Consider the following 15,567-nt stretch of genomic DNA (forward strand, 5'->3'; position numbering starts at 1 on the left):
TACTTTTAACATCAATAACGGCACTCCTATACACCCTAGTATCTTGTATTGATCCTGCTAGTCTTCTGTTTACAATAACATAATCAATAAGGTTTGCTGTCTTACCATCACGTGAATACCATGTCAACTTATGGGCCATTTTGTGACCAAACACCGTATTGGTTATAACTAGGTTGTTATACCTACAAAATTGCAAAAGCCTATAGCCATTACTGTTTTCTTTTCCTACACCAAAATTACCTAGGCCAGGATACCATCTATCCCTATTTCTACCAACCTGGGCATTAAAATCTCCTAGCAAAAACACCATATTTCTACCTGGTACCCTGTCTATTTGCTCCTGTAACTGTAAGTAAAATTCATCTGAGTCACTAGTATCTCCATCAGTTGGTTCAATGGGGGCATATACTACTATAACTGATACCCTAAACTTTTTAGTCATAAAATGAGCAATTAGTATTCTATTATTAATACCTTCCCAGCCTAAACAAGACTTAGCAGCTTCCTTATTCATCATGAGCCCTACTCCCTGTCTATGTACCCCATCCTTTCTTCCTGAGTAAACAAATTCTATGTCACCTAATTTCATGCTTCCTACCCCTGGGATATGAGTTTCTGAAACTCCTAATAAATCCAGTTCAAACCGTCTGAATTCGTCAGTCAAAATGTCGATGCGATAGTCATTTTTTAACGTCGTAACATTCCAAGTTCCAATTTTCATGTTCTTTAAATCTTTGAAATTATTTTGGCCTCAAGAAAAGCAGTGATCCCGGATACCAGTGCAGGATGGGGACCAACATATCTTCTCAAGTCTACACCGAAGCGCTTAAGCCGGCTTAGAACCGGACAGCAAGAAGTCCCTGGGACCTCCAGTAAGTTGGAGGCTTTGTGCAATCCTGGGCCCATCTTGGTCACAACATGGTTTTCAGCACTTGGCGATGCTCTTCTATCAACAAGAGTCGAAATCCTGCACAGACAGTCCCAAGCCTATTACCTCCGACTCATTATATATTCATGCCTACAAATATTATGCTACTACGGGGAGGCAGCCCATAGTAGATAAATTAGCTAGGAAGAGGTTTTTCAGCCCGAAAACGCCCATCAAAACAAACCAAGCCCAGAAAATTATCCAATAATCAGAATCCCGTACGAGTGCTGTGTTGTTTACTAGGCTATAATTTCCTCGAGGGGCGCCACTCCTCAAGTGGGAAAAATTGACCGCAAGTTTCCCAGTCTTGCAGGTACCCCGAAAGGGTCGAGGCAGCCCTTTACAGAGGCCGTTGTCCATAAATCTGGATCTTACGCCCTGCCGCAGTTGTCCTCCTATAGAGGATCCTCCCACGATGGTGTTAGTTCATTGATAAATGAACTAACAACATTTTTATACAATCCTAATATAGGGAGGGGGCATTAATGGCAGGTTTGCTTCTTACTCAATTGGACTATCTGTTTTGGCTGTTTCTACAATTAGCCATGACTTGATGCCCACAACTATCAAACAGTTCGTGGTAACGAACTGTAGTAAGGAGCGAGCTGGCTCAATAGTAACCAAAACTCTAAAAAACGGAATTTTTATAACAATAGTTACATCAAAAGAATCGAATTTTTATGCTGATTTAAATATATAAGTTTCATTAAGTTTAGACTCACCCATCAAAAGTTACGAGCCTGCGAAAATTTGCCTTATTTTAGAAAATAGGGGAAAACACCCCTTAAAAACACCCCAAAAATCACAACATCAGATTCAGCGTATAAGAGAACCCTATTGTAGAAGTTTCAAGCTCCTATCTACAAAAATGTGGAATTTTGTATTTTTTGGTAGAAGGCAGATCACGGATGCGTGTTTTTTTGTTTTTTCCCCAGGGGTGATCGTATCGACCCAGTGGTCCTAGAATCTTGCGAGAGGGATCATTCTAATGGAAATGAAAAGTTCTAGTGTCCTTTTTCAGTGACTAAAAAAATTGGAGGGCACCTAGGCCCCCTCCCACGCTAATTATTTTCCCAAAGTCACCGGATCAAAATTCTGAGATAGCCATTCTATTCAGCGTAGTCGACAAACCTTATAACTATGTCTTTGGGGACGACTTACTCCCCCACAGTCCCCGTGGGAGGGGCTAAAAGTTACAAACTTTGACCAGTTTGTAACTTGTAGGTTGTAACTTGTAAGTTTGTAACCATTAACATATAAAAATAGTTATTTGTAAGTGTACAGACGTTTTCAGAGGGATTTTTTGGTTGGGGGGGGGGTGGTTGAAAAGAGGGGGTTATGTTAGGGGAAATTTCATTGGAGGAATTTATCATGGGGGAAGAAAATTTCCATGAAGGGAGCGCAGGACTTTCTAGCATTATTTTAAAAAAACAATGAAAAAATAAATATAAAAAAGTTTTTCTACTGAAAGTGAGGTGCAGCATTAAAATTTAAAAGGAGCAGAAATTATTGCGCATATGAGGGCTTTACCTCCTCGTAATACCTCGCTCTTCACGCTAAAGTATTTTTAGTAATTTCAACTATTTATTCTACGGCCTTTGTTATTCAAGGGTCATTCTTAAGGAATTGGGACATAATTTAAGCTTTAGTGTAAAAAGCGAGGTATCGACGAGGGGTGAACTCCCTCATATACGCAATAAAACATACGAATATAGAAGTTTGTTACGTAAGTTAATTCGTAAATTACGTATATTTTTTACTAATGAAAATGTTCGTAAAAAAATTAAAAGTTCTAGTTGCCTTTTTAAATAATCAAAAAAATGGAGGGCAACTAGGCTTCCTCCCTCTCTCCTTTTTTCTCAAAATCTTCCGATTAAAATTATGAGAAAGCCATTTAGCCAAAAAAAATTAATATGCAAATTCCGTTTTAATTATTTATGTGTGGAGAGCCAAGATCAAAACTTGCATTAATTCAAAAACGTCAAGGAATTAAACAAAAAAAAATCAAAACAAGTTTTTTAAATGAAAGTAAGGAGTGACATTAAAACTTAAAACGAACAGAAATTAATTCGTATATGAAAGGGGCTATTCCTCCTCAGCGGCCCGCTCTTTACGCTAAAGTTTTTTACCGTTTTAAGAAGTAGAGTTAAGAGAAAGAGTCAAACTTTAGCGTAAAGAGCGGGCCGTTGAGGAGGAAAAGCCCCTTTCATATACGGATTAATTTCTGTTCGTTTTAAGTTTTAATGTCACTCCTTACTTTCATTAAAAAAAAAACTTGTTTTTTTTGTTTAATTCCATTTTAGTTCAAACTAGTTTCCTAGTTGAGTCAGTGGTTTCCATGTTTCAGTGGCTGCAATGAATCGTTTCTGTGACAGCAATTTTCCTGAATCCGGCATTCGTTTAAAAAAGTCATATCTGTGTGAATTATGGGTCATGCTTATGTATTGGTTCGACAAAATAGGCCCTTGCCCAACTTTGTCCTATCTTTGTGGTTAGCATTGATAAAACGGCTTGTTTTCAAGTGAGTAACTGTTATATATGCACACCATACTGTGCACACAGAGCAAACAAGCATAAATTTATGTAATAATAAAACAAAGATAATAAATCTAATGCCCCTGATATTACACCTATTTTGTTGTCTTCTCCATCAGGATCAGGTGATTCATTTTTGGGATTATGTCGTCCACTGTCTGAAACATTTTTAGTTGCATTTTTCAATGCAACTGCAAACAAGAAAACCATTTTATAAACAATAAAATAATTCCATCCCCAAATATCAGTTCACGCCAAAAAAAGAAGTCTTTTCACAAAAAAAAGCCAAGTTTTAAGCCAGTCGTCAATAAAAAAAAATTCTGCCAGTCACCATCTAAATAAGCCAGTTTGGCAGGAAATAAGCCAATATGGCAACGTTTCGAAGTTGTAATCCGAGACCAGAATCTCCGGTTCTGGCTCTATAGCTATAACGGCTCCGGAAACACTACATCAGTTCCACTTTTTCTATTCCGGAATAGAAGATAATTCAGGAATCCACGGAGTTGGTTTCATCATAAACCAAAGAACCAGAAACGCTCTCCTAGAATGGGAACCAGTCTCCTGTAGACTTGCTAGAATCAGACTAAAAGGAAACCCTGCAAATGTGTCGATAATTTCTACCTATGCCCCCACCCGTGACGCTACTGAAACGACCAAGGATGATCTCTACGGTGAACTGCAGCAGTTGTCTTCTTCTATAGCTGCACGTGGTTACTTGATTGTTGCTGGAGACTTCAACGCATGAGTTGGTCCATCTGACCAGACCACAAGACAAATCCTGGGAAAATTTGGACAGGGTCACAGATGCGAGAATGGGCAGAGGCTGGTAAACTATGCCTTGATGAACCACCTTGTTATCACCAATACCATATTTCAACACAAACCTAGCCAGCTCTTAACTTGGCATTCAAATGACGGTGTCACTAAGGCCCAAATTGACTTCATTCTCGTACGCCAGCGCTGGAGAAGCTCCGTGCAGGACTCTCGCTCTTACAACGGCACGGACACAGGCTCACAGTCTGGATCTGACCACAGGCTCGTTGCAGCAAAAATTTTGCTACGTCTTGCAATTCGAAGAAAAAACAAGTCCAAGGTCGGCTTCGATATCGGTAAACTTCAAGACAAAGAAGTGCGGCAGGCCCTCAACTTGGAACTAACTAACCGGTTTGACGCCCTCAGCTCTGGTGAAAACCTAATCCCCGATAAGAGATGGGAGACCTTTAAAACCGTGATGACAGAGACTGCCGATGAGATCCTAGGCCGAGCAAAAATCAAACGACAACACTGGATAACCGCTAGAACCCTGTCAATAGTCGGTGAGCGAAGATAAAAGATGGGAGGCCTTAAAGAAGAAACAAAGGAGTTAAGCAGACAGGTAAAACGCTCTGTTCGGCTGAACCACCAACAAATGTGGGAAGATGCTGCCGAGTCATGAGAAAGCAGCACACTTACATGACACCCGCAAGCTTTACCAGATCCTGAAGGAATCCGTTGGTAAGAAAGCTGCTGTCTCAGAAATAATCAAAAACAGATCAGGAAAAATCATTAGTTGTCAGAAGGAACGTTCAGCAAGATGGAAGGATCACTTTCAGCTCCTCCTGAACCCATCTCCTTCATATGCTCATGATGCCTTCTCACCTTCCGTCTCTAAAGAGCCTTACGATATCGAGCTGGATACACCGACCAGAGGCGAAATACTAAAAGCGATCAAAACCCTAAAAAACCACAAATCTCCAGGTGAAGACGGCCTCCCCCCGGAACTATACAAACAATGCCCTGAGGTCACTGCTGAACAGCTCCATGGCATTCTCGAAGAAGTGTGGAGGACCAACACTTTTCCAAAAGATTGTAAGACATCAGTCATCCTCCCTTTCTATAAGAAAGGAGACAAAACCGAATGCAAAAATTACCGCGGAATAAGTCTCATAGACATTGCCGTCAAAATATTCGGGATCATACTCTTGAACCTCTTCAAAGGGGCAAGGGAGGAAAGAACTCGAGGAAATCAAGCCGGCTTTCGACAAGGTATAGGGTGTACTGATAATATCTTTGCCTTTCGCCTCATTATCCAGCAGTTTGAAAGGTACAACCTACCCCTGATCTTGATATTCCTGGACTTCATTGCCGACATCGACTTTGTCACTCGCCAGAAACTTTGGAAGATCCTAGAGAATGACGGAATGCCGCTGAAGTTTGTTGAACTGATGAAGGCATACTATGACGCTTCAGTGAGCCAAGTTAGAATCTATGGCGAAGAAACCGAAGAATTTCTGGTTGAGTTCGGAGTAAAACAAGGATGTATCCTCTCTCTGACTCTGTTCAATTATTGCATCGATTGGGTGCTTGAAAATGCTCTATCGTCTTATCCAGGAGTGCAGGTTGGACAGAATCTCTCACTGAATCACCTCGATTATGCGGATGATGTTGGCCTCCTGTCAGACCCTGTAGAAGCCCAAAACATGCTTGACAGCGTTGTGGCCTGGGCAGACCTGATCGGCTTGAAAGTCAGCAGAGAGAAAACAAAATTCATGGCTATTAACCACGACACAGGACCATTCCCACTAACTGTCAACCAAGTTCAGCTGGAAAAAGTCAACTGTTCCACATACCTAGGCTCCCAGCTTTGTACTGACGGATCTTCCGACGCTGATATCCAACAGAGAATACAGAAAGCGCAGACAGTCTTTGCCTCCCTTCGGAACCCTTATGGAATCGCCGTAAAATCAGTGTCCAAACGAAAGTTCGAATTTACATGGCACTAGTCCGCACCGTTCTCCTTTACGGGTGCGAAACATGGTCGGCAAAACTACAACAAGAGAATACACTTAAGGTGTTTGAGCATACTTGTCTACGAAGAATTCTCATAGTACAGATACGTGACCGTATCTCCAATGTGAATATACGTCGAATGTGCAATATTCAGAGAGATGTTGTGCTCACTATTAAAGAACGCCGTTTGAAATGGTTGGGCCATGTATTACGGAAACCGCCAGAGTACCTGCCTCGCCAAATACTTCTAGTTGAGCCTATTAGCTACTGGAAGAAACGCCAAGGAGGACAGAGGAAGAACTGGTGGAACCTGGCCAAGTCAGACCTTGAACCAATCGGGGGTTTCAGAAAATTCGGTCACAGATGGTCAACACAGTGGCTTGCCTTTGCAGAGCAGCTGGCACAAGATCGATCAACATGGTCCAAGAAGGTCTCTAAGATCATCGATGCCGGGCGAGGTGGAAACGCCTGATTCCTGCCACAAGTACAAAGTAAAGTAAGTTATATATTTCCTTTAGGCATCGCCTGTGTTTGAATATTTAATAGATCACAGCGAGGGAACATTCTGACTTAATCCTTACTATTTTATTATGAGAGAGAATTTAAGTGGTAAAGTTCCTTAGGATTTTCTTTAATATTTTTTTTTTGGCAAAATGGGTGGAAAAACTAGTATTTTATAATTCTAGATACTAATTAAAAGAGGACTCCAATGCTTCTGTATAAAAAGCTTGATTAATTTCACAGGGCATTAGCAATTTTCAGATTTCAAAAAAGATTTCATTATTGATATTTAGTAGCATTTGTCCAAAAGCAAACAAGCTAAAATACGACAATATTTTACTATATATCATCAAGTCCTCGGAAAAGCAAAATGAACTTCCAAAAGTATTACCACCAAAACATTGCTTAGGAATGGCCAGTGCATCTGCCTCCCTTAAAAACGTCGTTTAGTTTTGTGTTAGGAAAACTTTTACTGAAAGAACCATGGAAGAGTTATATGGAGTTGAAGATGAAATTAAGCCTTTTCAAACATCTTGCTTCATTATTAATGGTAGAGTTTCTGGTATTCTTCACCCGTGTTTAACAGACAACCTCAGTTTTTGCTGATGATGGTTGATATAATACAACAGCAGTTTTTTGTATTATATTGAACTAGATTTAATTAATTACACTTTTTGACTACTGAGGTCTAGGTGTTGGCTGTTTAGTGTGCTGCTACAGGTGACTTCAAACTCTGGTCTCGTATTACCAAGCTGACGTCAAAGCCACTGTGCCACCATAAGACGGTAGCACTCTTCTGCTGGGATTATTTTTATTTCAAGTACTTTTGTAATCGCTGAAAGCGTTTGAATTAAAATACAATGGGATTGTGTTGGTAAGGCTTCTTTAATTTCTTTTAACCTAGTGAAGAGAGATTGGCTTGAAATTTAGCAATAAGTCATGAAGTGTTTGCTTCTTTGTTTGTTCCTGTGTTTATGTGTTCCTATATTTTCTCTGCTTGTGAATGTGTTTGTTCCTTTGTTTGCTCTAGTGTTGTGTTTTGTAATTACCCCTATTGTGTTGTTATATTCCTTTACTCCTTCCCTCCTGTATCTCTTCCTCTTTTGTTGCCTGTTTCTTGTGTTAGTTGCCTATCTTTGTCTCAGAAAAATTATATAAAGCATTTATGAAAAGAAATCATTAAGTGAGACAGATTTGCTATCTCATCTGATTCAGGAATGGTGACTGTTATTTCGAATCTTAAGGTTATAAGTATTTACTATAAGATACAATAGAAAACAAAACCTGCGTGGGTAATATCCAGATATATCATAACATCAAAATGATATTTCATTCTAAGTCAAAAGTTACTAGTAGTTATGGATTCTTCTCTTGAGAAGGAGAATGGAAGTTTAGGTCGCTCTGTAGTAACGATTCAAACCGCAGATTGCTTACGATGTTTTCAAACTGCAATTTGCACCATTTTCGTTTGTGATTTTTCTGTCATTCTCGCTACTGCTTTTCTTCTAACCGTAAGTTCCCTTGCGCATAATTTTTGTTTGCGATTTGTTCTGATTCTCTCTGTTGCCTCTCGTTTAACCGAAAATGTCCTTGGGCCTAATTTTTTATTTCGTTTTACATTATTATCATTTGCTATTTGTTGCTATGGTTGTTTTTGACTATTTTCTACCAGTAAATTTCATTGTGCTTTGTTTTTTACACTCTTTGTTCAGATTTGCTTTAGTTGTTCGGCTTCAATCGGCATATTATTTGATTTTGATGGGTCATAGATACCAAAAATGATACGATCACCCCCCCCCCCCCGGGAGAAAGCCTCAGGGAGGCGTTTCCAACAAAAATATTACATAATTATACTACACTATTATACATACATTTCTAATATGTTTATATGTATATGCTTATCCATAATATATATAATTATTTTTCGCTTAAAGAGAGTATATATAATTACTTATTGATATCAATGGCAAATCAATCACCGTTGCCGTAAACCCTGTACAGGAAACTTGCAGTTCTTACCCTTAAATAGCAGTGGGCTATTGAAATATAATGTTTATTATTGTGATCTCCCACATATGGCGTCATTTTAAATTATGCTTGAGGATATTTAAGACAGTTAGATAGCAGAATCAATTAATTATGAAAGGAAATGGAAATTTCCTAGGAAGTTGAAGAGAAAGGCTTTGAATAGATTATGATCGAGGAGGACCGTTCGCAGCTTTGTTAGTCTCAGCTGGTTTGGTTCCGCGGTGAGCTGTTAGTAGTAATAGCAGTATATATATATATATATATATATATATATATATATATATATATATATATATATATATATCATGAAAAGAGAAATCACCAATGCTACAGCACAAACACAAAAAAAAAAAAAAAAAAAAAAAAAAAAAAAAAAAAAAAAAAAAAAAAAAAAAAAAAAAAAAAAAAAAAAAAAAAAAAAAAAAGGAGACAGAAGGAGAAAAGGAAGACTGTTTTCCTAAATTAGTGATTAATATAGACCAGCACTTGAATGAGGCCTTAACCCTACTCATCCATACAATCACATAGGTCAAACAGCCTAGCCACACACAATCAACCATAAAGAATAATCCATGGACAGGCAGTCATGTCGTCAATAAGTATAAGTCGTCATTTACCAAACCATAGAAAAAATAATATAGACAAATAATTCAGAGGCAACACCCAACATAAGGGCTCATCAGGAGAATACACTGGCCTATATAGGGTTTCGCCACTCTAAATTCTCTACCCAGCACAGTGTTGTGGCTACCACAGAATATCCATGGCATCCCCGCGTCAGGTATCACCCCCAAAATACATGTCTATGAAAAAAACAGCAAATGTAAAACAACCAAGTAAAACCAAAACAAGCTTATCCTGTTAATATATCCCTCCCTTTAGCAACAATAGGTAAACTAAATATTATAAATTTTACCAAATCACAAATATTAACACATTGCAAAAAACCTGAATGAACTAAACAATTATATAATTCATCTTTACCATGTGGCTAATTTTTTAAAAATTCCGCTCAAATAGAAACACAATTCAAAATAAATGGCGCTGTGACAACATTTCTCGAACCTCCGAAATTAGTCAAAAATTTCTTTAAGTATTTCTAGATGATTCTTTTGATATTTATTTAAAAGTTCGTTATAATGAAAACTAAATTTTTTAAATTGCCAAGTTAATTTATTTGCAGAAAAACCTCTTGATATCAATTTTTGGCTTAAGATTTTACATCTATTTTTAAAATCAATATAATTACTACAAATCCTTGCATAACGAAGTAACTGTGAGAAAAACGCTGAATATGTGATATTTGAGTGTATATTACTTTCAGGGAATGGGAAACTAATCACTTCAAAATCAAAATCATCCGTTTTATTATACATTTTAAAACTTAATTTATTATTATCACAAATATTAATATTTAAATCTAAGAAATGATCTTCATGACCAGCGCCATGACTAGGCTCAAGAATAAGCTCTGATGGATATATATTTTTAGAAATATCAATGAAATCCTTACAATTTAAGACCAAAATATCATCTAAATATCTTTTATTATTTGACAAAGCATGTTTTAAATTAATTGGGTTATTCTTATCCATCATATATTTATATTCTAGTTGACTTAAAAACAAGTCAGCTATAAATGGGCTGGCATTCCCCCCCATGGGAATTCCCATAATTTGCTTGTACAAATCACCCCCAAATCTTATATAAGTATTGTATAAAACAAATTCCAATAACTCAAAAATCATATCCAAGCTGTAACATCTCAAGTTAACTGTAGTATTAAAGCAGTTTGTCCATATGGCTTTTTTATTATAACTGTCTATTTTTAAGAACCTTTTACTAGATAAGAGGAAAGATTTCTTTATAACAGTTTTTAAATTATCTAACACTAAATTGAGTGATAAATTAGTATACATTGTCGCAAAATCGAAAGACTCAATTCTTTTAGCTGAAACCATTGTTAAAGAATCTATCACCTGCAGTGAATTATTAACACTCCAATATGGATTAAAATTCGAAAATTTTTTAATACCAGAACAATAGGTTTTAAGTTTATTTACAATTTCCTTTAAAATTAAAGAGAGGTCAGTAGCAGCAATGCGGGTTGGACATTTAGCTGCTCCAGCAATAAACCGTGGTTTAGGGGGATTCTTATGAAATTTTACAGTCCAATATAGGAAAGGGAACTTTTTATCATTGTCATTTATTTTAATATTAAAATTTTTAAAAAGTATTTCTTCAGTCTTTTCAATTAAATTCTCATCCTCTATATTTACCTTTTCATAAACATTAGTTGTGCCTAACTCCCTTTTTAAGATATCACAATACAGCTTCTGACAAATTATGGCAAAATTATTATTAGCTTTATCCACTGGCACAATTACAAATTCATTCTTTAGATTAGCAATTGCTTGTTTAATCTTCGCATTATAAAATAATGATTTAGTGTTACTATTTTTTAAGTTAGAATATATTTTATTTCTTACTCTACTAATAATTAAATTCTTCCAACTTTGAAAACTCTCTTTATTTTTATTCTCTTTCTTACACCACTTATCAATAAATAAATCAAAATCATTTTCCAAGCCATCAAGAACACTCGATGGTTTCAGATGATGAGAAAGACGGAAATTTGCCCCTTTATTCATTATAATTTGAAGATCATCTTGCTTTATTATTGACAAGTCCCCTGTTATAACATGTTTGTAAGTAGGATTTACAAATGGGCCAAGTTGCTTACAATTACAAACCGGTTTCCAATTTATATCGCTATCTAGTTTTTTTAGTATTAAATTATAATTAAAAATAATTTGCCCAATAGTTTTTGAAAATTTATAAGTTAAAACTGGACTATCATTATAATTTAAATTACTAGGAAGGGCCTGTTTCACATGCCGCTGATTTAAAATTTCTGGTAAATTAATATCTTCAATCTGCTTACAAGTAAAATTAATAGGTAAATATAATCTGTTATCCTTATTACTAATCTTATCGAACTTTTTCTTTTTTGAAATAAATTTCGTTTTAGATAGAATGCAAATTGTATCACATATTACTTTAAAATTATAATCAAGAGCTGTATTATTCTTCACAATCCAGAAAAGTTTGATTAAATTCCTCTTGGATAAATTATTTAGACACTTTATTACAGAAATCATACCCCTAGATTCAAGTAGCTGGCATAGATCTATAGAAAGCATATGTACATCTAATTCATTTTTTCTATTATTTTTCCTATGTCCTCTCGATCGTTTTTTACGTTTGGTAGGACAAGTAAAAGAAGGATGGTCCATAAAACCATCAATACATTTAACAACAACATGAGACATGTCACCATATTTTGCTACACGATCATTTAACCCAAAAGGATAAGCTGTACCAAGAGTATGGATCCAGAAATCCTCATGTTTACGTAGTCTATTATTCTTCTCTTCTTTATTTAAATTTTCTAATTCTAAATTTTCTAAAATTGTGACAGTTATATCTGATATGGAACATTTACCATTACTACAATGTTGAACTAGATAGTTATTAGTTTTTTCATTATTAACTGTTGTCTTGTGTCCAGAAAATCTTTTATATATATTATTAGTTGTTTCCCCCACATATTGTAGGCAGCATTTATTACATTCTAATAGGTAAATTACATTGGTTGTTCTACAATCGTCTTTTCAAAAGACGACAAATGTGTCATATTATCTTGTGTGTGAAGATGTAGTTTATATTTGTTATATTTCAAATAATACGTTTTTTATTATAAAAGTCAGTTGATATTGAAATTTTGTGTCAAGGAAGCCTTTGATTCTTTCCATGGTGTTCCAGTTCCATGCTAGCAGTGACAAAAAAAACGAAAAAAAGGGACACATCAGTACTTCAAACGCAGAAAAAGCAATTTCCCTTGTTGCTCTTCAGGGGGGCTGCAAATTGTTTCTGCGGGGTTCTCAGTAACATTGATTCCGACGGGGTAGTTTTATTTCAATCCGGTCTCGCTTACGAGGGGGTAAAGTCTATTTTTTTTTGAAATTCTATTAATTTAAAGTCTGTTAAAGTCATAGTTGCAGCTATCGCTGCAACTATGATCAATGACAATGATCATTTTACGTGGCTCAATCACCAGTTTTTGAACAGTGGACTTCGAATTCTCCTACAGTTTTCCCAACAGTGATTCGATCGATTAAAGAGAAAATTAGTAAAAAAAAATATATATAATGATAAAACTCAGTAACTTTTAGTTTTAGAATGAGACTATATCCAATCCAAACATTGAGGGCAAAGCTGGGATTTATTTATACTTAAAAGACTGAATCCTGTAAACCGAAGTTTTATGAACATAATGAAGAAAGAATTTGTTTATGTAGTGACTATCGAAGAGAAAATCTTCCACTGAGGTTATCAAAAGCATAAGACCTGTTGCAGTAATAACTGTATCAATAAAGTCATGTAATCAACATTCATAATAAGCAAAAGTATGTTAAAGTGACCTGCCTGTTCATTAAATCCAAGAACCTCTCCCCCTCCACCTGCCAACAAAAGTTGGCGATATATTTAACTACCAAGGTAATCTGAAGTAGAATTGAATGATATCTTTTAAACCAGGTTTTTATATAGAATTTGGGTAATAAGCTTGGATGTCACTATTTCTTATAGAGAACTTGTTCGGAAAACATTGCTGAGAAAAGAACGCCTATCTGTTTTACTTGAAAGTCAGGGACCTTTTTTTCTGTTTGTCAGGAGAAATAAATATTTTTGTGAACAAGAATTAACGATTCTCACAATCATTTTATCCTGGCATAAAGTGCACAAAAAGCAAACATGGAAAATTTTTTTAATAGCCTGTTGGAATAGCCTTTCACTGATGATATTTGTAAGACAAAAATAGATAATTTGACCTCTAACTCATCTTCATGATTTTCCAGGAGCCTCCTGGCATTTGGAGAAAAAGTGGGACACATCAGTGCAGTCAATACAAAATGCATTGTTTTTAACCTAGGGGACAGTAAGTCCCCTTGATGACGGCAATTTCATTTGTGCGCTTTTCATTTAAATATGGTGCCACGACATGATTAAGGGACTCTAGACTCTTTTTGAAATTTAAAACGAAATTTTCATAATTCAAATTATTTTTCTCTTGAATCTTTGTATTAGACACCTTTTTCGTATCTACGTGGATTTATAGTTTATTGACTCAAGTCATTTCTTTTTAAAACGCCCTTTTAAATTTTTCATCTGTATATTTAAATGTTCGGGCCATGTTTCTCTCTTCACAGTGATATTATGATATTCCACTATGATATTCCAGCCAACTGTTAGTACTGGTGGAAAGATAAAAGGGAGGAGATGCATCAGTACTAACCATGGAAAAACGGCTTTCTTGCTTTTTTAAGAAAGAGGGTGTAAACCTCCAATTTTCAGTTTCCGACGATTTGGATTTCTATGATGTAAAATAGTTTTATTTTTTATTCCACGACATGTATGATGCTGAGTCAAATTCAAGCCTCGGATTCTGTAATACTTCAGGCAAATTTGAGTGGGATATTGAACTAAACCAGAAAACACTATTTGTATCCAAAATATCAGAAGGGTGCATCTGCAATATTTCAGGAACGACTAAGTGTATGAGATTTATACTTTCCCAGATACTGCTACTACTTCTACTACTACTGCTAGTAATAATACTATGACTGCTTAAACTGTCCCTCCGACTACTTTTGACTGTGACTACTTACGATGGCATTTATTCTTGACTTTGACTGCGAATAGCTGCTGGTTCGGCTGATTGTGACTGCGACTACTTGTGATTACAGTTAAGACTACTTGTAATGGTGACTGCTTGATACCACCACTTCCGCTGTGACCACTTATTATTGCTACATCTTATGACTGTGACTAAAACCGCTTGCGACTGTGATTACTTTTGCCTACAGCTACTTGTAACTGTATATGCTTCTGACCATGACTACTTGCAACTGTGACTGCTTACAACAGCAATTACTCGTGACTACGACTGTGACCATTTTCGACTACTGTTGACTGTAACTGTGACAATTGCTACTGTGACTGCTTGCAACCAGTTGTGACCACGACTTCAAATATGACCACTTATGATTGCAACTACTTGTGACTGAGAGTGGGACTACTCGCACCTGTAAGTACAATCGCTTACGACTGTGACTGCGACTTCTTGTAACTCTGATAGTGAATAATTGCGACTCCAATCGCTTGTGAATGCGACTACTTGTGACAGTGACTTGACTATTTGTAACTGTAACTATTTTGAATGGAATTACTGGCAACTGTAACCATTTACTACTTATTTTGCGACTACTTGCAACTGCGACCACGTGTGACTGTGACTATTTGCGACCGAGGCTACTTTTGACTATGACTCTAGTTACTTGCAGCTGCGATTACTTGCGACTGAAAATTTTATATTATGAGTTTTAATCAGTAATAGTTTGCGGAACTTTAAAAATATATGTCTTAATTACTTTGGTGTCAATGGTTGATGTAAATCTTAATTTTTGAACGAATGAAAAAGAAATAAGATGGTAATGGTAAATTATTCTGAGGTATTTTTCTGAGGTGCAACCTTTACATTAAAAACAAAATTAGTTAATAATAGGTCTCTTCCTGATGATTTTGACCAATTGGAGGACCAATTTGCTTGTAGTGCTGAGCCAGTTTGGGATGAGAGTCTAGCGTGACAAAACTCACCAACGTCGTAGAAGGAAGAAATTAAAATTGGACTCTGCATTGATAAGAGAGGAGAATCTTTGGGTGAATTGTTTGGTAAAATCGTTCTT

This window comes from Artemia franciscana, chromosome 8 (assembly GCF_032884065.1).
Source record: "Artemia franciscana chromosome 8, ASM3288406v1, whole genome shotgun sequence".
Taxonomy (NCBI): Eukaryota; Metazoa; Arthropoda; class Branchiopoda; order Anostraca; family Artemiidae; genus Artemia; species Artemia franciscana.